Raw genomic sequence first — 22,447 nt, 5'->3', positions numbered from 1 at the left:
GTCACCTCCAATAAATGAACAAGAAACCTTGAATATCCTGGAGGAACTGGAGGCGGAGTCGTTTCAGGATTTGACAGGTATTTCTCCACCGCCGATTACCCCTAAGTCCACCACATTTCCTCCCTTGTCACTGGTACCACAGGTGGAAATATTTACTAAATTAGTAACAGAGGACCTGAAGAAACTGGGGAGATGTAGGAAAAACAACAATCTTACCTTCAACCAAATACAGGCCCTCAAACAGTTGCAGGATAGGAATGATGTAGTTATTAAACCGGTGGACAAGGGGGGTAATGTGGTGGTATGGCCGGTCGAGAAATACGAAAAAGAGGTGTTTAGACAGCTGAGGGACAGAGAGACCTATACCATGTTAAAAGAAAACCCAGTAGAGACTTTTCGGATGCGGGTGGACAATATCTTGGAAATGGCGTTTGAGAGAGGGGTCATTACAAAAAAACTTCGTGATGGTCTGACTGTTGAATTCCCACGTATACCCACGTTCTATCTTCTCCCCAAGGTCCATAAGGATGCTCAAAATCCTCCAGGGCGTCCGATTGTCTCTGGCATAGGAGGGCTCAACGAACCACTCTGTAAATACATTGACCATTACCTTAGGTCACAGGTGGAGACGCTGCCCTCCTATGTCAGGGACACTACGGACGTCCTGAGACGTCTGGATGGGATGCATATTGAGCCCAACATGCTCCTCGTGACGGCAGATGTAGAAACACTGTACACGTGCATTGATCACGAGGATGGCATGAGGGCTGCAAGCTTCTATTTAGAATCTAGTAATCTTGATCCAGACGTCAGAGAGCTGGTGTTGGATTTGTTGCGGTTCATCCTGGAACACAATTTTTTTTACGTTTAAAGACCGATTTTTTCTGCAGAAGCGTGGTAGCGCGATGGGGGCAGCATGTGCGCCCTCTTATGCAAATTTGTTTTTGGGATTATGGGAGAGAGAAATTTTTTCTGATGACGCACATGCCGCCCCCCAAATCCTAGGTTGGTACCGCTTCATAGACGACATCTTTTTTATTTGGGAAGGGTCGGTATCTGATTTGGATTTATTTTTTTCTGGGTTGAACCGCAACGACTACAACATCAGACTCACATACACATGTCATCACACTGAAATCTCCTTTTTAGATCTTAGGATACAGGTGCAGCCTGATGGTTGTCTTGGTATGGATGTATATCGCAAGGAGACATCCGTAAACGCCTTATTGCATGCATCTTCTGCACATGCTGGGTCAACCATCAGGGCTGTACCTGTAGGACAATTTTTACGCATGAGGAGAATATGCACTTCTGATGAGGGTTTTGAGCGCCAAGCGTTGGACCTTGGGGAGAGATTCAGGGAGCGTGGATACAGCAGACGCTGTATCAAAAAAGGTTACAAAAGAGCTAAACACACTGATAGGACCTCACTGCTATCCCAGGATAATTGCCACCATGCATCCAGAGATAGGAGTGGGAAAACAGATCAACAAGGAGTGACGAGGTTTATCTCTACTTTTAACTCAAATTGGGAGGATATTAGATCTATCCTATCAAAACACTGGGGGATCCTGACAACGGACCCTACCCTCAATCAGCACCTTCCGGTAAGACCACTGATGACGGCTAGACGGAGTAAAAATCTTCGCGATATATTGGTAAAAAGCCACTATGTGGCAAAATCTCCCGGGATATTTGGAATTAAAACATCTAGGGTTGGATTTTTTCCGTGCAATGAGTGTCTAGCATGCAAAAACCACCAAAGAGCTACATCATTTGTTTCCTCTGATGGGGCACAAGAATTTAAAATTAGGGAATATATCTCTTGTAAGAGCACATTCGTAATTTATTACGCAAAATGCACGTGTGAACTCATTTACATAGGCCTGACAACCAGGGAACTGCGCATAAGGACACGTGAACATGTGAGGGAGATTATAGCCGCGAGGGAGGAAAAAGAAGTGGAAAATTTAAAAACTATCCCTAGGCATTTTAGGGAAAAACATAATTGTAACCCTAATGACCTGAGAATATGCGGCATAGACAAGGTCCATGCGGGCATTAGAGGAGGTAACATCAAACGCGTCCTTTTTCAGCGTGAATGCAGGTGGATCTCTGTCCTCAATACATTGGTCCCTTATGGACTAAACGAGCAGATTAGTTTGGCCCCTTTTCTATAATATTACTGGGTATATCTTGATTTAGGTCCCACCAGTATGTGTTTGTGTGTCCTTTTATATTTTTATTCTAATTATGTTTTTAATTATTTGTATTCTAGTTCATCATAACGGGACGTGTCTATTGAATTACGGATACTTGAGCACCTGATAGGTCTACTAAAACGGGAGCTATCTTCTTACTTCCTACACTGTGGTGTACCTCACTGAAGTTTATGGACTCCCTAATTATGCACTATAAAAAAATTTGTTTAATATACTGACACATAGTATTGTATTTTAGGTTTTGTTTGGTATGTATTAATTTTGTTTTTATAATGGTGTTCAAAATATGCCTTTATGCACTTTATACAATTTTATCATATACTGCTTGTAGTGGCGGGGGTATATGAGATCGCACAACATGAGGCACTTTTTGCACATTGTCACTTTATTGTTTGGTATGTAATCATTTTGTTTTTATAATTGTGTTTAAAATATGCCTTTATGCACTTTATACAATTTTATCATATACTGCTTGTAGTGGCGGAGGTATATGAGATCGCACAATATGAGGCACTTATTGCACATTGTCACCTTACTATTCATGCACACTGCCGTAGTATATAAGCTGCTCCCGGTTAGTTCTTACAAGCGCTGGACCCTGTGCGCATGACCGTGACGTCGGCGTGACGGTGCGTCGCAGCCGGCGTCCATTGGGCTGTGTGTCTGTGTCAGGGTTGCCATGGTTATGGCTCCCTGGCCTCTCGCCTGTCCCGGAGTGCCCGCTGTGACGCTAGTTCCGGCGCTGACGTCACGTGCGCATGCGCCGCATATGGAGTCCCATTATGATTAGTCTCAGGTGCTGAAGACCTATAAATCCTAAATTGTTGGACACACATAGTACGGCCCCCGGAAGAAGCCTACGCGAAACACGTGTAGGGGCTGCCATACTCCACACACACACCACGGCTCACATGGGTAAGGTGCAGTCATCGACTGTTTGTTTAGGGTTACTCTGAACGAATCCTTTATATGGTTGAGAGTGTTATTACCTAACTATACCATGATTAATGCTCCTACTAAAATAGTGAACCTGCACCCTTCAGCTGTACAATTTTGGTGATGTGTGGGGTAGTTTGTTACCCGTACCTTTGTTATACTGTGATTTTATCTTTTGTTAAGTCAGGTTTGATAGCCTAAAAACTTGTTGTTATCAAAATAAACATTTACCTTTTATCAAAACTATAAGTGACAGCAGTTGGATTCCCTAGTGGTTGTTGTAGGAAGATGGACCAGAATAATAGTCTCTCCTGCGTGTCTGGACCGGAACTATCGGGTCTGTCACCTTTGTTGCCAGGAGAAGCACTTACTGACTGGGATAGACCTTTGCACCTGACTTCCAGGGACAGGTGTGATATAAAGGGGACTGCGCGCATGAAAACAGGGCTTTTGGCGGGGACTCAGCATGTGCAACAAGAGAAGGTTGACCCCTCTCCGCACACCGACGCCAGCTTACAGGCCTGCTTTACAGCATTAGATCCCCTGCGCATACAGACTGTGCAATTCCAGAGACTAATTCCCCATTAACCCCTGACCCTAACGGTACCAACCGTTCGGTGCAACTTACACCAACTGACTCTTTTTGCAACGCTGATCCAGCGACACGTGCGGTTCGCAGCTTTGGGACTGTGGCCTTCACCCCAAGACTTTGTACTTCTTTGGCTGTGCACCAATCCTTCCCTTGTAGTGAACCTTGTTCCAGGATCACCAGACAGTGCTTCACCTTCCTCCAGGACCAGCTCCGAGACGTCACGCGCCACCTACGGCACCATCGTGGGATCTTCCACTACCATCATCCAGGAACCAGAGACTGATAAGTTAACCCGTTGTTTTACACCTGTTGCAATTCCTTTATTGATAAATACATTTTGTGGGCCCGTATGCTTACACCCCCTTACTCCCTGTGTGGAGTATTTACTGTTGGGACATATTCTGATATAAAATTTTTATAACTCTTGCTCTGCCTCCTGCTCGTCACTGCATCCCGCATTCCTGCTAGTGCCTTACATTGTAATACCACTACTCCAACCCAGGTCAGTCCATAACACTTTTCATGCAAGTGAGCAGTAGGTAGGGAGCCGGAGTACTACCATCATTCACCTTGGCAGTGTAGTGGAAGCGCTTGACCCCCCCTTCTTGGTTTTGGACTGCCAAGCTGTCCTTGGCTAAAGTAGTTCGCTCCACCTCACCTATCATTGTCCTAGCATTACACAACAGGCGTAACAAGAATGTGGTCAAAGCCTGAAGTACAAGCAACAACTTTCCCTAAAGGCCCCGTCTCACATAGCGAGATCGCTAGCGAGATCGCTGCTGAGTCACAAGTTTTGTGACGCAACAGCGACCTCAGTAGCGATCTCGCTATGTGTGACACGTACCAGCGATCAGGCCCCTGCTGCGAGATCGCTGGTCGTGTCAGAATGGCCTGGACCTTTTTTTGGTCGTTGAGGTCCCGCTGACATCGCTGAATCGGTGTGTGTGACACCGATCCAGCGATGTCTTCACTGGTAACCAGGGTAAACATCGGGTTACTAAGCGCAGGGCCGAGTGAATGAAACAAAAAGGTTCAGGAAATATCCCAAACAGCATCACAAGTTCCAGAATACTAAACAGAACTGCTCCAGTGTCACATCGCGTTGTCTGCAATGAAGGTGCGACACCTAGTGACATATGCTGAAGTAGAAGGAGCAAGTTCAGCTATGGATGTTACAGAACTGAGAGAAGAAATTTTAGATATATACGGTAATTATATTTCTATACAGTAGGACATTTAACATTGGGTCCCAGGAGCATTTGCACATATCAAACCAACTATTTAGATGTAGAGCTCTGTTTGTCTCTTTGTTGTTATTTTTTCATTTGCCAGCCTTCTTTTAATATAAATGCATCTGATTAATGTACAACACCTGCATGCAATCTAGTTTTAATGAAATGGGAATGTTAATGCAGAAGAAAAATGCTATCCTGGTCGTTTGTATTCATTGTAGGGTAGGGTGCTCAGAGGTAACAACAGATCAATGCCTTCTAGAAAATCAGCAAACTCGTATCCCTTAGCATGCTGGACACGGTAATAATGTGCAAATAAAAAAACAACATATAATGATCAAAGAGAAATGCACTGTAATGGGATATTAACCCTTATTTTCATGGAGATAATTAGGCAGAAATGATGCAGTCTGCATAGATAGTGGAGGAAGACCCTTGTAAAACCAAACAGGTAAAACCATTGATGGAAAGCCAGTCCCATAAACAAACAATATAAGGGGTCTTCTTGAATAATGTGTATCCTTAGGAATTACAATTATAGAAATGTGTGAGTGTCTACAATATTAAACATAAATGGGTCAGCTGAACTTACTATTATACAAAATGAATATTTTCTTTATTAGATGCTACTGCTATTTGTCACGGTTCCACCCCTCAGGGTGTCTGGGATGCAGTTACTGACAGCCATCCAATCCGGTACAGAGGCATGCTGAAGCTGTCAGTACTTTTATAGACAGCATGGCCATCCAGTCTCATACAGGGGTGTGTTGAGCTGTCTGTGTGTTTATTGACAGCTCGACTACTATCCAATCTGTGACTGGGAGGCGTCAGCTGTCCAAGTGTTCACTATCCCAGGTTATTGCCATACCTACTTAACTGAGCAGCTTCTCCCAGACCACTGCCAGACGTACAGTACAGACCAAAAGTTTGGACACACCTTCTCATTTAAAGATTTTTCTGTATTTTCATGACTATGAAAATTGTACATTCACACTGAAGGCATCAAATCTATGTATTAACACATGTGGAATTATATACTTAACAAAAAAGTGTGAAACAACTGAAATTATGTCTTATATTCTAGGTTCTTCAAAGTAGCCACCTTTTGCTTTGATGACTGCTTTGCACACTCTTGCCATTCTCTTGATGAGCTTCAAGAGGTAGTCACCGGGAATGGTTTTCACTTCACAGGTGTGCCCTGTCAGGTTTAATAAGTGGGATTTCATGCCTTATAAATGGTGTTGGGACCATCAGTTGTGTTGTGCAGAAGTCTGGTCGATACATAGCTGATAGTCCTAATGAATAGACTGTTAGAATTTGTATTATGGCAAGAAAAAAGCAGCTAAGTAAAGAAAAACGAGTGGCCATCATTACTTTAAGAAATGAAGGTCAGTCAGTCCGAAAAATTGGGAAAACTTTGAAAGTGTCCCCAAAAGAAGTTGCAAAAACCATCAAGCGCTACAAAGAAACTGGCTCACATGAGGAACCCCCCAGCAAAGGAAGACCAAGAGTCACCTCTGCTTCTGAGGATAAGTTTATCCAAGTCACCAGCCTCAGAAATCACAGGTTAGCAGCAGCTCAGATTAGAGGCCAGGTCAATGCCACACAGAGTTCTAGCAGCAGACACATCTCTACAACAACTGTTAAGAGGAGACTTTGTGCAGCAGGCCTTCATGGTAAAATAGCTGCTAAGAAACCACTGCTAAGGACAGGCAACAAGCAGAAGAGACTTGTTTGGGCTAAAGAACACAAGGAATGAACATTAGACCAGTGGAAATCTGTGCTTTGGTCTGATGAGTTCAAATTTGAGATCTTTGGTTCCAACCACCGTGTCTTTGTGCGATGCAGAAAAGGTGAACGGATGGACTCTACATGCCTGGTTCCCACCGTGAAGCATGGAGGAGTAGGTGTGATGGTGTGGGGGTGCTTTGCTGGTGACACTGTTGGGGATTTATTCAAAATTGAAGGCATACTGAACCAGCATGGCTACCACAGCATCTTGCAGCGGCATGTTATTCCATCCGGTTTGCATTTAGTTGGACCATCATTTATTTTTCAACAGGACAATGACCCCAAACACACCTCCAGGCTGTGTAAGGGCTATTTGACCAAGAAGGAGAGTAATGGGGTGCTACGCCACATGACCTGGCCTCCACAATTACCAGACCTGAACCCAATCGTGATGGTTTTGGGTGAGCTGGACCGCAGAGTGAAGGCAAAAGGGCCAACAAGTGCTAAGCATCTCTGGGAACTCCTTTAAGATTGTTGGAAGACCATTCCCGGTGACTACCTCTTGAAGCTCATCAAGAGAATGCCAATAGTGTGCAAAGCAGTAATCAAAGCAAAAGGTGGCTTCTTTGAAGAACCTAGAATATAAGACATAGTTTCAGTTGTTTCACACTTTTTTGTTAAGTATATAATTCCACATGTGTTAATTCATAGTTTTGATGCCTTCAGTGTGAATGTACAATTTTCATAGTCATGAAAATACAGAGACATTATTCAATGAGAAGGTGTGTCCAAACTTTTGGTCTGAACTGTACATTCAGCCTGTGAGGTTTGTGTTGTGCTCTCTGTGCCTTGAGTTCTGTATGCTTGATCTGTTGCCTGACCTTGGACTTCATTCTGACCATCCGCCTGTTTAACCCCTTCAGCTCTGATCCATCAACCTCCCGGTACTCTGACCTCGGAACATTACCTGACTACGCTTTTGTCTCTTCTTTCTGTTCATGATATACCCTCCTGGCTTCTGAACTTGGACTCCTTCACTATTCTATACTAGCGTCACACTATTCTTCAACAGTGAGACCATGCACATAGTGGGAGTGGAAGAGTTGTAAAGTGAACCTCAATTTGCCAGGCTCAAATAACCTATTATTAAATAACCAATTAAGAATTTCTGAATTTTGTTGTCCCTTATTCATGACCATAGCATTTAAAAAATGTAAATAGGTCAGAGGAGAACCAAGTAAAATCAAACTCTAAAATTGTCAGCCATTTTTCTACCATCCTTAACTTCCTTATCATCTTTGCTATCTTAACTAAAAAGAAGAGGTCATAACAAATTGTCCGACACTTCCGGACCACAGAACTGTTTCAATATGTGTCAACTTGTTTGCTCATCCTGCTAAAAATTGCAAAAAAAAAAATCAGATTTCTGTAAATCATGTAGAAAATAATAATTTGTAATATAAGTCATACATGTCATTCGGTATCACCCAAACAACTCCTTAATAATATCTTTAGATTTACCAAAATTTACCAAAATTTACCAAACCTTCTGCTTAACAAGAATACTATGCGAGTAATATCAAAGTTGGAAGCTGAAACTTTTCTAGCATTCACGTCTTTTGTCCAATACTCCTATGTAGGTGTGTAACTTACCACTACAGATATAGATTGCGTGAAACCCCAGGAGTTCAGTTGTCACAGTGGTATTGCCTTCCTCACGGGGAGGGTGATGCCATGCTTGGAAGTGAGGAAGGCCCTTTATAACAGGTAGCACGTACACACAACTGTTCTGACTCCAGGCCAGAAGGGGGAGCTCTGATCCAGTTTGTGGGTGGCTTCCCTATATATTCAGGCTGGAGGAGGAGTTAGTCAGTCTGTCAGAGAAGAGTGAGGAGTGGAAAGCTGGGGCCGTGCAGAGATGTGGTTCTGCAGTTCCTGGAAAGAGAAGAGAGGGACAGAGCAGTCTGTAAGAGACTGCGAGGGGAGAAGAGGCAAAGGAGAAGAAAGATACTGGGAGAGGAGCTGCGAGAAGGCTCACTCCAGAATCAGCGCAAGTAACCGGAAGCCGGAATTCCGAGGTTGTGGGGGTAACTGTATGCCCCACAGCAGAAATTAGCAGGAAGGAGATTTCAAGTCGCCTGTCCACCATGACATCTGAAGGCACAGCAGAATATAGAGCCCGGAGTTGCCGCAACCAGGGACGCCTGTAAAAAGGCTTGAGTTGCCTGCCATGCAGGTAGTGTCCTACCAAAAGGGGACAGAGAGAAAATGAGGACCTTAGGTGAAGCCTTAGGCAGCAAGAGACTTAAACCACAGCACAGTAAGGAAGGCTTCCAACTCCACCTGGTTAGGGGGGATTCCGAATCGCTTCCAGGCTGGCCGGACCTTACCACCACCTGTGATCCGTACCCTGGACTGTGGCTGCATACCACCAGTAAAAGGTAAAGAGACTGCAACTTTGTGTCCTCCAATTGTTTACGGCACTACACTGTCTGTCAGATTTGCCTTCTAGCCCTGGGGACTGAGTTCTACCTGTGGGGAACAATACCACAGAACCCCTTTTAAACAGCGTCGGCCATTCCTGGCCAAATACCACAGGTGGCGTCACGAACGCTACTACAATAGACTTTATTTCCCAATTCATTTTTCCCCTTTTATTGGACGCCCAGGTCCACGGATCGGGTCACTGCCACCGTGACACATCCCTTTATGAACCGGCCCGGTTCCGAGCACCCCACGGCCCTTGGGGGCACTCCAACTGTTTTTTATGGAAATTTTGGACGAGTCGCAGACAATGGACGAACCACTTCCCCGGAGCAATGCACTGGCAGCACCAGCAGCGAGGAAGCAGTAATCTATAGACCTTTCAATCCCCTCATTTTGAATAGGGAAACAGCTTTCAGAAATATATGCCAAGGTTCACTAGGCAGACATAAATTAGTGCTAATCACACCATGTTAACTAAACAGAAACAGCAGTTAACTCCAGATTTAAGATGCTAATTATATGTAGAAATAATTTTAATTATAAAATAATTAACAAGAAGAATGTGGTTAGAAGAAATGTGTAATTTATAATTAGGAAGTATTTAGCTACTGTAACCATGTTAATTGACTACAATTTCAGGAATTCTTAAGTTGTATTTTGTTCATTTTTCCTACAAAAAGCTAAATTTTAGGTGTATTGATAGTTTCAGAATAGTGAGTACAATTAGGTCGTCATTCTTCTCACTCAGCTGGAGTTGTTTGTGAATTAGGTAGAAAGAGAAATGGCCTCATACCAGGCAGCTTGTTGGCTGATCCTGTTAAATGTTATAAAAAGAAAAAAAAAACAATTTTTTTAATAATAAAAATATTAATTTTCGCACTAAAACGTAAGAAAAAACAGAAAACTTTCACAACCTTAAGGCTTCTTCCACACTTTCACTTCTATGGATTTTAAAATATGCTCTGATTTCTTTTGTGCATGGAAATAGGGTACATGTTATGCATCTAACAGTATGCGGAACATGAGAACATTGTCTAATTCTTTGCCTTAAGGCCAGAAAGGTAACCTCGGACAAAGTTGATGCCATTTATTCTATCTAGCAGCTCTAAGAGCAACCCTGACCTTCAATTTTTAAACACCTAAACAGGGATCTAGACTTACAACTGGGCACTCTGGGTTGCGTAAATGGAGTAGCTACTGACCAGAGGAGCAAGCTTGAGGCAAGGGTCGTCTATCTAGCTGGATCAATAGCACAATGGATAGAACCAGGAACTAAATCTGCAGACAAAGCTGCCTTTAGAGAATGCCACTGTTCACTATGTACTGAGCAGTGACTAAAGCCATGCAAGCCCACCCCTATGACTGAAAGTCCGAGGCTGCTCTCAGTGCAGGCTCCGGGCAGCTTCAGAACACTATTAACCTGCGGCTAAACCCCATATCTGTAGGTTAATAGTTTTTTTATTTCACAGTTCCCTTTAAGCTCCACCTACTTCTTAAACCCTGATATCATTGCCTTTAATTGATTATCAATAACATGTTCTAGTTAGTCATTGGGACTAATTCGGTGCCAGCAAAAAGGAAACTTTAGTAGAATCCAAAGCGCAGATTTTCTAATCTAATCTAAAACATTTAAACAAGAACAAAACTAGAATAATTCGTTTTCCTAACATTGAGCTGTATTTTGTGCTCTCGCATTGTACAGAATGTCTTCTATTGTTAGAGCATATTGAATGATAGGTGTTAGAAAATCATCCAACACTTCTTATAAAGACAGCTAGGGTATTCTATTCAAAGGAGAATTGTTAGTTTCATGACTCAATTAACCATTCAGTTATTCTTTGCACTTTTAGCTGATTAAAATGGCAGTTCAGATGCTCCCACATAGAAACTGAAAAGATGTGAAGCATTGTCATATGTGTGCAGATATATATGAAAGAGTTCAGAAATGTGCAGAAGAGCTGATTAAACATAATACATTTATTATGTACGTCTATAATTGGTTTTATTGATTATGTTCATATTTTTCAACCGTATTAACTGATTTTCCAACTACAGTGGGTACGGAAAGTATTCATGCTCCTTTAAATTTTTCACTCTTTGTTTCATTGCAGCCATTTGGTAAATTCAAAAAAGTTCATTTTTTCACATTAATTTTCACTCCGCACCCCATCTTGACTGAAAAAAAAGAAATGTAGAAATTTTTGCAAATTTAATAAAAAAGAAAAACTGAAATATCACATGGTCATAAGTATTCAGACCCTTTGCTCAGACACTCATATTTAAGTCACATGCTGTCCATTTCCTTGTGATCCTCCTTAAGATGGTTCTACTCCTTCACTGGAGTCCAGCTGTCTTTAATTAAACCGATAGGACTTGATTTGGAAAGGCATACACCTGTGTATAAAAAGACCTCACAGCTCACAGTGCATGTCAGACCAAATGAGAATCATGAGGTCAAAGGAACTGGCCAAGGAGATCAGAAACAGAATTGTGGCAAGCACAAACCTGGCCAAGGTTACAACAGAATTTTTGCAGTACTCAAGGTTCCTAAGAGCACAGTAGCCTCCATAATCCTTAAATGGAAGAAGTTTGGGACCACCAGAAGTCTACCTTGACCTGGCCGTCCAGCCAAACTGAGCAATCGTGGGAGAAGAGCGTTGGTGAGAGAGGTAAAGAAGAACCCCAAGATCACTGTGGCTGAGCTCCAGGGATGCGGTAGGGAGATGGGAGAATGTTCCTCAAAGTCAACTATCACTGCAGCCCTCCACCAGTTGGGCCTTTATGGCAGAGTGGCCCTACGGAAGCTTCTCCTCAGTGCAAGACATATGAAAGCCCGCATAGAGTTTGCTAAAAAACACAAGGACTCCCAGACTATGAGAAATAAGATTCTCTGGTCTGATGAGATGAAGATAGACTGTTTTGGTGATAATTCTAAGCTGCATGTGTGGAGAAAACCAGGCACTGCTCATCACCTGCCCAATACAATCTCAACAGTGAAACATGGTGGTGGTGGCAGCATCATGCTATGGGGATGTTTTTTAGCTGCAGGGACAGGACAACTGGTTGCCATTGAAGGAAACATGAATGCGGCCAAGTACAGAGATATCCTGGATGAAAACCTCTTCCAGAGTGCTTTGGACCTCAGACTTGGCCGAAGATTCACCTTCCAATAAGACAATGACCCTAAGCACACAGCTAAAATAACAAAGGAGTGGCTTCAGAACAACCTAAACCCAATTGAGCATCTCTGGAGAGACCTGAAAATGGCTGTCCACCAATGTTCACCATCCAACCTGACGGAACTGGAGAGGATCTGCAAGGAAGAATGGCAGAGGATCCACAAATCAAGGTGTGAACAACTTGTTGCATAATTCCCAAGAAGACTCATGGCTGTACTAGCTCAAAAGGGTGCTTCTACTCTTTACTGAGCAAATGGTCTGAATACTTATGACCATGTGATATTTCAGTTTCTCATTTTTAATAAATTTGCAAAAATTACTACTCTTAGGGTTGGCGGAACGCACTGAGTATATATATATATATGTATTATTAGGTGCGTTCGCAACCCGGGGTCCACCGTAGAGAGGAACCTGCTGCTGGCAAATGGCGGCGCTATATGGCGGTATAAACGAACTCTGTTAACTCCACAGAGTCGCTAGGAACAAGATGCTGTGCCCTGTTAACCTCACTTGTTAACCGCAACCTCAGGACCTTCCTAGAGGACCAATGGGAGCTGCTGCAGTATCTGAGAATGTGACCCCCGACCTCCAATGAGAGGTTTTACCCTGGGCATGCTCAGAAGGGGAAAAGCAGGACTTAGTTCCAGAGACGTCTGCTCGCCACTGACCAGTACTGGCTACAAAGGAAGAGCCTGGAAGAACAGTAGTAATCAGTCACCCAGTATCAGCCTGAGTCAGACGCTGGGACCAACGTCTCCGCTGAGCAGGCTCCACAGCGGCTGGAGAAGAATGGGAGACAGCAGCGGAGGTGGTTCGAGATTCCCCCTGTGCAGAGGTGGGAACTCGACACCTAATATACTACATTTCTGTCTTTCTCCGTCAAGATGGGGTGCAGAGTGTACATTAATGAGAAAAAAAGGAACTTTTTTGAATTTACCAAATGGCTGCAATGAAACAAAGAATGAAAAAGTTAAAGGGGTCTGAATACTTTCCGTACCCACCGTAAAAATCGGTTTTACACTGATCTCAATTTAGTTCCGTAAAATACATGGTAACCTAGGTGTTCTGGGTATAATGAACATCACCTGGAGACTTGTCCATCTCAACTTATTAAAAAGATTGCAAGCTCTGCCAATTGTTCATACATACAGTGAGGTCAGTAGGACCCAAGTCAGAATAATGTTTGGCTGACTTTCAGCCCATGTGTATGGCCACGTCAAGCCAGTTTTCCACATCCAACATTCACAGTCAAAGTTTGGACCTACATGTCCAGACAGTCCACAGATCTGCTCACCCCAACTCAACAACCTCGACAGCTACAGGCAGTTGAGTCATTTTGGTTCATACTGCGTGACCTGTGTAATCAGCCTTAATAGCGTACCAGTTTTATTTTTATTTGCAAATTAAAACCAGATACTGATAAATATTTTTTTTTTTTCTAATCTACCTTTTTATTCTCTCATTTTAGATTTTTATGTCATTTTTTGTATATTCTCATGGTTTGGCCACCTTGCTTTACATCTACCTCAAAGTGCATAGAAAACAACAAACTGAGATGCTTATTAACTTTGACAAAAGAGTGTTGTGGCCATGCCTTGTATTCAGAGGTAAACATGTGCACAACTATAGAGTGGTGCCGAGGTAGGTTCCCAAACTGTGACAATATGTAAAGAAGAGGAACCTCGCACTCACCTTATATTTATATGAAACAACTGTTTTTATTCAATCCCAGACAGTGGTACGTCAATCAAAGTGGTACGTCAATGAAAATGTTTTGGTCTCAGACATAGACCTTCATCTAGAGGGGACTAGGAGAAAGGACAAAAAGCAAAAAACTTACAGCAAAAGTATATACAACCTATCATTGGCAGACAATAGAGATATTCGAGACAATCATATTTGAAGAAATAAATCAAGGCACAGTTTATATACATTAGTGAGTGTTCAGAGGAATGTCATACCATACTCCGAAATTTGTGGTCCGAAAGAGCGTCAGTTTGACCAATAAGAAAATGCCAATTAATTAGGGGTTAATACCTATGGTATAATAAAGCAGAAGTGCGCTGGTATAATAAAGGCGGTCTGGCAACGATAGGTTGTATATTCGTTTGTTGTAAGTTGTTTTGCTTTTTGTCCTTTCTCCTAGTCCCCCACACTGTCTTCATTGTGTGCTCACATGTTCATTAACATTATATACTTCACAGCAACTGATGAAGGTCTTTGTTTGAGACCGAAACGTTTTGATTGACGTACCACTTTGATTGACATACCACTGTCTGGGATTGAATAAAAACAGTTGTGTCATATAAATATAAGTTGAGTGCGAGGTTCCTCTTCTTTACATGTGGGCATGCCTTGTGACCTGTGCGGAGGTCATTGTGCAGAGAGGGAGAAGTGGGAAGTTGTTACCATTACTTATTGTGAATGGTGGATCCTGTTATGCCTATGCAGCGCCCCAGAGTCCTGGTCGTGCAGTATTGTCGCTCTGCCACTAAGGGGAGTGATGGTACGTCTGATTGTACTAAAAGAGTTCACCTGACCAGGTATCACAGTCACACACTACACTTCACATTCCGACCACCAGGGGGAGCAAAAGGTTCTATTTATTAGGCCACTCCCCACACTCTGGTAAAACTGGGGGTTGGATAGGAAGTTAGAGGAGAAGCTGACTGGGTTTTGCCCAGGTAACATCTAGAGAGAGTTGCTGGGAAGATCCAGGTAGGTCCCTGTCAGAGGTGGGATCCTGACAGTGACCTAGCAAGAGACAGATCGTTACGGAGCCGCGCCTGCACTACATTGCGGCGGCATCCTAAGAAAGGACAAGAAGCAGAGTATATTGTGGAGAAGTGAGAAACGAGATCACAGCACTAGGAGATAATACCGGGAGGAGTCATGCCCCAAGACCGTGGCAACATCCTTCTGAGGCGCGTAGCCGGTGGCCGGAACACCGAGGGAGTACTGGATCTATGCATTACTCCAGATAACGGCAGGGCAGTTAACTTTAGGTCGGCTGTCCACCCTTTACACCTATGCAGACAACGGAGGCAATTGTGGGAGAGGGGTGTCTCTAGGGTCCCTATAAAATAACTTCCGGCCTACCCCGTCATACGGGTGCATCCTATCCATATCATCTGGGGGATGGAGAGAGAGAACATCAGGAACAGATACAAGAGTTGTGAGGACTATCCCATGGTGCTCAGCAGGGAGGTACTACAACACACAGGCGCTAGTAGGAAGGCTACTGATTTCCACCTGCAAAGGGAACTCTGGATGTGCCTTTGGCCCAGCCGGTCTCAGCTAGCCCTGTTAGCAGTGCTCTGGATTGTGGATGCCGAAGTCTACAGTAAAAGGTAAAGAGACTGCAACCCTGTGTCCTCGTTATTTACCGCGACCTACACCATTACCATCTACTCATCAAGGGAAGCCCTGGGGGAGATACTTCACCTGTGGGAAGGTATACCATCTAGCTGCCATTCTATCACCCCAGCGGACCCCCAGCAGCGTCGGTCACTCTGACCAAACACCACAGGTGGCATCACGAACACTTGACAAACTTTCACCTACACCTTTAATTGGACGCCCCTTAGCAGGGCCACGGCCCGGGTCGGGCCACCGTGACATCCCCAGGACCGAGACAGAGGGACCCGGAACCGAGTACCCCGCTGCCATGCGTTTGGGGGCGCTCCACCTATAGTATATATACAGTGGGGTAAAAAGTTTTTAGTCAGCCACCAATTGTGCAAGTTCTCCCACTTAAAAAGATGAGAATTGACATCATAGGTAGACTTCAACTAAGAAAGTCAAAATGAGAAAACAAATCTAGAAAATCACCTTGTCTAATTTGGGAAGATTTATTTTGCAAATTATGGTGGAAAAAAAATATTTGGTCAGTAACACAAGTTCATCTCAATATTTTGTTATGCATCCTTTGTTGGCAATGACAGTGGTCAAACGTTTTCTGTAAGTCTTCACAAGGTTGGCACACCCTGTTGGTGGTATGTTGGCCCATTCCTCCATGCAGACGTCGTCTAGAGCATTGATGTTTTGGGTCTGTTTCTGAGCAACACGGACTTTCAACTCCCTCCAAAGGTTTTCTACGGGGTTGAGATCTGGAGACTGGCTAGTCCACTCCAGGACCTTCTTATGTTTCTTACGAAGCCACTCCTTCGTTGTCCTGATGGTGTGCTTGGGATCATTATCATGCTGAAAGACCCATCCATGTTTCATCTTCAATGCCCTTGCTGATGGAAGGAGGTTTGCACTCAAAATCTCACAATACATGACCCCTTTCATTCTTTCATGTACACAGATCAGTCATCCTGGTCCCTTTGCAGAGAAACAGCCCTATAGCATGATGTTTCCACCCCCATGCTTCACAGTAGGTATGGTGTTATTTGGATGCAATTCAGCATTTTGTCTCCTACAAATACGATGATTTTTTTTTTCTATCAAACAGTTCTACTTTGGTTTCATCAGACCATATGACATTCTCCCAATACTCTTCTGGATAATGCTCTCTAGCAAACTTCAGACGGGCCCGGACATGTACTGGCTTAAGAAGGCGGATACGTCTGGCACTGCAGTATCTGAGTCCCTGGCGGCGTAGTGTGTTACTGATGGTAGCCTTTGTTACGGTGGTCTCAGCTCTATGCAGGTCATTCACTAGGTCCCCCATGTGGTTCTGGGATTTTTGCTCAACGGTCTTGTGATCATTTTAAAACCATGGGGTGAGATCTTGCGTGGGTGATTATCAGTGGTCTTATATGTCTTTCATTTTCTTATTATTGCTCCCACAGTTGATTTCATCACACCAAGCTGCTTGCCTATTGCAGATTCAGTCTTCCCAGCCTGGTGCAGGGCTACAATTTTGTTTCTGGTGTCCTTCGACAGCTCTTTGGTCTTCACCATAGTGGAGTTTGGAGTGTGATTGTTTGAGGTTATGGACAGGTGTCTTTTATACTGATAACAAGTTCAAACAGGTGCCATTACTACAGGTAATGAGTGGAGGACAGAGGAGCCTCTTAAATAAGAAGTTACAGGTCTGTTAGAGCCAGAAATTTTGCATGTTTTTAGGTGGCCAAATACTTATTTTCCTCCATATTTTGCAAAATAAATCTTGCCAAATCAGACAAGGTGATTTTCTGGATTTGTTTTCTCATTTTATCTCTCATAGTTGTGGTCTACCTATGATGTCAATTACAGGCCTCACTCATCTTTTTCCGTGGGAGAACTTGCTCAATTGGCGGCTGACTAAATACTTTTTCCCCCACTGTGTATAGGTGTTTTTTTGCATTGTAATTCTGGATAGCTAGAAAACTGCAATATTGCTCCATTATAATTAAAGTAGATTTTACAATACAACTTTTACTTTTAGACCTGATGAGGTTGATGTATGTACCTTGAAATCATTGTCAAAATGGCTTAAAATTAGTATTTTAGGAGTCAAACTGGATTATATTGACATGTTAAAATTAGACAGATACACCTTTTGAAAAAAATGATGCAGCTAATCTGTGGATTTTCATAGAAATCGATTGAGAGTTTCACTTCAAAGGGGTTATCCAGTAGAAGACTTGTTGGTGTCCAGCGCCTTGCCCCCCATCAATCAGCTGATGTCACTTCTGGCAGCGGTTGGGTGTAAACCGTGTACAAAGTGGAACACCACGATTCTGAAAACAGTTTAGGGATTGATGCCAGTACTGCAGATCACCTGCTATTCTTTTCAATAGCAACTTATCTACAGTATCCGACAAGTGCTTTCGGAGGTGAAAACAGCTGATTGGTGGGGATGTCAGCCTCGCAACAATTTGATATTGCTGACCTATCCCAGAGATCATCAATACAAAAATATTGTAATACCTCTTTTAAAAATCCCCTGTAACATCCCTTATTAAATATATATTGGCATTGAAATATATATAGAGATATTGATAAATTCAAAATGAGAGCAACATTTCCAAAAATTCGTAAAAGTGACCATGAAAAATATACTATGTATAATAAGTATAATGCATAGCCCATAGTCCTCCATATGGTATAATGCACCTCATAGTCATCCATAAAGTATAATGCACAGTCCATAGTCATCCATAAAGTATAATGCACATACCATAGTCATACATGTAGTATAATGCACAGTCCATAGTTATCCATAAAGTATAACGCACAGCCCATAGTCCTCCATATAGTATAATGCACTTCATAATCATCCATAAAGTATAATGCACAGCCCATAGTCATCCATAAATTATAATGCACAGCCCATAGTCATCCATGCAGTATAATGCACCCCATAGTCATCCATATAGTATAATGCACCCCATAGTCATCCATGTAGTGCAATACACAGCCCATAGTCATCCATAAAGTAAAATGAATAGCCTATTGTCCTCCATATAGCATAATGCACCTCATAGTCATCCATACAGTATAACACACAGTCCATAGTCATCCATAAAGTGTAATACACATCCCATAGTCATCCATAAAGTGTATTGTACAGCTCATAGTCATATAGTCATCCATAAAATATAATGCACAGCTCATAATCATCCATGCAGTATACTGCACAGCCCACAGTCATCCATAAAATATAATGTACACCCCATAGTCATCCATAAAGTATAACGCACAGCCCATAGTCATTCATGTAGTATAATGCATGGCCCATAGTCATCTATAAAGTGTAATGCACCTCATAGTCATCCATAAAGTATAATGCACATACGATAGTCATACATGTAGTATAATGCACAGTCCATAGTTATCCATAAAGTATAATGCACAGCCCATAGTCCTCCATATAGTATAATGCACTTCATAATTATCCATAAAGTATAATGCACATACCATAGTCATACATGTAGTATAATGCACTGTCCATAGTTATCCATAAAGTATAATGCACAGCCCATAGTCATCCATATAGTATAATGCATTCCATAGCCATCCATGTAGTACAATGCACAGCCCATAGTCATCCATAAATTATAATGCACAGCCCATAGTCATCCATGCAGTATAATGCACCCCATAGTCATCCATATAGTATAATGCACCTCATAGTCATCCATACAGTATAATACACAGTCCATAGTCATCCATAAAGTGTAATACACATCCCATAGTCATCCATAAAGTGTATTGTACAGCTCATAGTCATATAGTCATCCAGAAAATATAATGCACAGCCCATAATCATCCATGCAGTATACTGCACAGCCCACAGTCATCCATAAAGTATAATGTACACCCCATAGTCATCCATAAAGTATAATGCACAGCCCATAGTCATTCATGTAGTATAATGCATGGCCCATAGTCATCTATAAAGTGTAATGCACCTCATAGTCATCCATAAAGTAAAATGCACAGTCCATAGTCATCCATAAAGTATAATGCACATACGATAGTCATACATGTAGTATAATGCACAGTTTATAGTTATCCATAAAATATAATGCACAGCCCATAGTCCTCCATATAGTATAATGCATCTCATAATCATCCATAAAGTAAAATGCACATACCATAGTCATACATGTAGTATAATGCACCCCATAGTCATCCATATAGTATAATGCATCCCATAGTCATCCATGTAGTATACTGCACAGCCCACAGTCATCCATAAAGTATAATGTACACCCCATAGTCATCCATAAAGTATAAAGCACAGCCCATAGTCATCCATGTAGTATAATGCACCCCATAGTCATCCATATAGTATAATGCATCCCATAGTCATCCATGTAGTATAATGCACAGCTCATAGTCATCCATCAAGTATAATGCACAGCCCATAGTCATCCATATAGTATAATGCACCCCATAGTCATCCATGTAGTACAGTGCACAGCCCATAGTCATCCATAAAGTATAATGAATAGCCTATTGTCGACCATATAGCATAATGCACCTCATAGCCATCCATACAGTATAATGCACAGTCCATAGTCATCCATAAAGTGTAATACACATCCCATAGTCATCCATAAAGTGTATTGTACAGCCCATAGTCATATAGTCATCCATAAAATATAATGCACAGCCCATAATCATCCATGTAGTATACTGCACAGCCCACAGTCATCCATAAAGTATAATGCACATGAAGCGCCCCCAGACGCAGGGCAGCGGGGTACTCGGTACCGGGTCTCTCTGTCTCGGTTCTGGGGATGTCACGGTGGCCCGACCCGGTCCGTGGCCCTGCAAAGGGGCGTCCAATTAAAGGTGTAGGTAGAAGTCTGTCAAGTGTTCGTGACGCCACCTGTGGTATTCGGTCAGGATGACCGACGCTGCTAGGGGTCCGCTGGGGTAATGGAATGGCAGCTAGATGGTATACCTTCCCACAGGTGAAGTATGTCCCCAGGGCTTCCCTTGAGGTGTAGATGGTGATGATGTAGGTCTCAGAAAATAACGAGGACACAGGGTTGCAGTCTCTTTACCTTTTACTGTAGACCTCGGCATCCACAATCCAGAGCACTGCTAACAGGGCAAACTGAGACCAGCCAGTCCGAAGGCACATCCAGAGTTCCCTTTACAGGTGTAAATCAGTAACCTTCCTACTTGCGCCTGTGTGTTGTAGTATCTCCCTGCTGAGCACCACGGGATAATCCTCACAACTCTTGTATCTGTTTCTGATGTTCTTTCTCTCTCTCCGTCCCCCAGTGTGGATAGGACGCACCCGTATGACGGGGAAGGCCTGCCTGGAGCTATTTTATAGGGACCCTAGAGACGCCCCTCTCCCACAATTGCCTCCATTGTCTGCTTAGGTGAAAAGGTGAGACAGCCAACCTAAAGTTAACTGCCCGGCTATGGTTGGAGTAGTGCGTAGAGTCAGTACTCCCTCGGTATTCCGGTCACCGGCTACGCGCCTCAGAAGGATGTTGCCACGATCTTAGGGCACGACTCCTCCTGGTATTATCTCCTTAGTGCTGTGATCTCGTTTCTCACTTCTCCACAATATACTTCGCTTCTTGTCCTTTCTTATGATACCGCCGCAAGGTAGTGCAGGCGCGGTTCCGTAACTATCTGTCTCTTGCTAGGCCACTGTCAGGATCCCACCCCTGACAGGGACCCCCCTGAATCTTCCCAGTAACTCCCTCTCTCACAGGATGTTGCCTGGGCAAAACCCAGTCAGCTTCTTATCTAACTTTCCCTCCAACCCCCAGTTTTACCAGAGTGTGAGGAGTGGCCTAATACATAAAACCTTTTGCTCCCCCTGGTGACTGGAGTGTGAAGTGTAGTGTGTGACTGTGATATCTGGTCAGGTGAACTCCTTTAGTACAATCAGACGTAACATTGCTCCCCTTGGTGGCAGAGCGACAGTACTGCAACGACCAGAACTCTGGGGCGCTGCACACACCCCATAGTCATCCATGTAGTATAATGCACAGCCCATAGTCATTCATGTAGTATAATGCACATCCCATAGTCATCTATAAAGTGTAATGCACAGCACATAGTCATATACAGGTCCTTCTCAAAAAATTAGCATATAGTGTTAAATTTCATTATTTACCATAATGTAATGATTACAATTAAACTTTCATATATTATAGATTCATTATCCACCAACTGAAATTTGTCAGGTCTTTTATTGTTTTAATACTGATGATTTTGGCATACAACTCCTGATAACCCAAAAAACCTGTCTCAATAAATTAGCATATTTCACCCGACCAATCAAATAAAAGTGTTTTTTAATACCAAACAAAAAAACCATCAAATAATAATGTTCAGTTATGCACTCAATACTTGGTCGGGAATCCTTTGGCAGAAATGACTGCTTCAATGCGGCGTGGCATGGAGGCAATCAGCCTGTGACACTGCTGAGATGTTATGGAGGCCCAGGATGCTTCAATAGCGGCCTTAAGCTCATCCAGAGTGTTGGGTCTTGCGTCTCTCAACTTTCTCTTCACAATATCCCACAGATTCTCTATGGGGTTCAGGTCAGGAGAGTTGGCAGGTCAATTGAGCACAGTAATACCATGGTCAGTAAACCATTTACCAGTGGTTTTGGCACTGTGAGCAGGTGCCAGGTCGTGCTGAAAAATGAAATCTTCA

Source organism: Ranitomeya variabilis, chromosome 1 (genome assembly GCF_051348905.1).
Source record: "Ranitomeya variabilis isolate aRanVar5 chromosome 1, aRanVar5.hap1, whole genome shotgun sequence".
NCBI classification, from domain to species: domain Eukaryota; kingdom Metazoa; phylum Chordata; class Amphibia; order Anura; family Dendrobatidae; genus Ranitomeya; species Ranitomeya variabilis.
Note: the sequence above shows the minus strand (reverse complement) of the source record.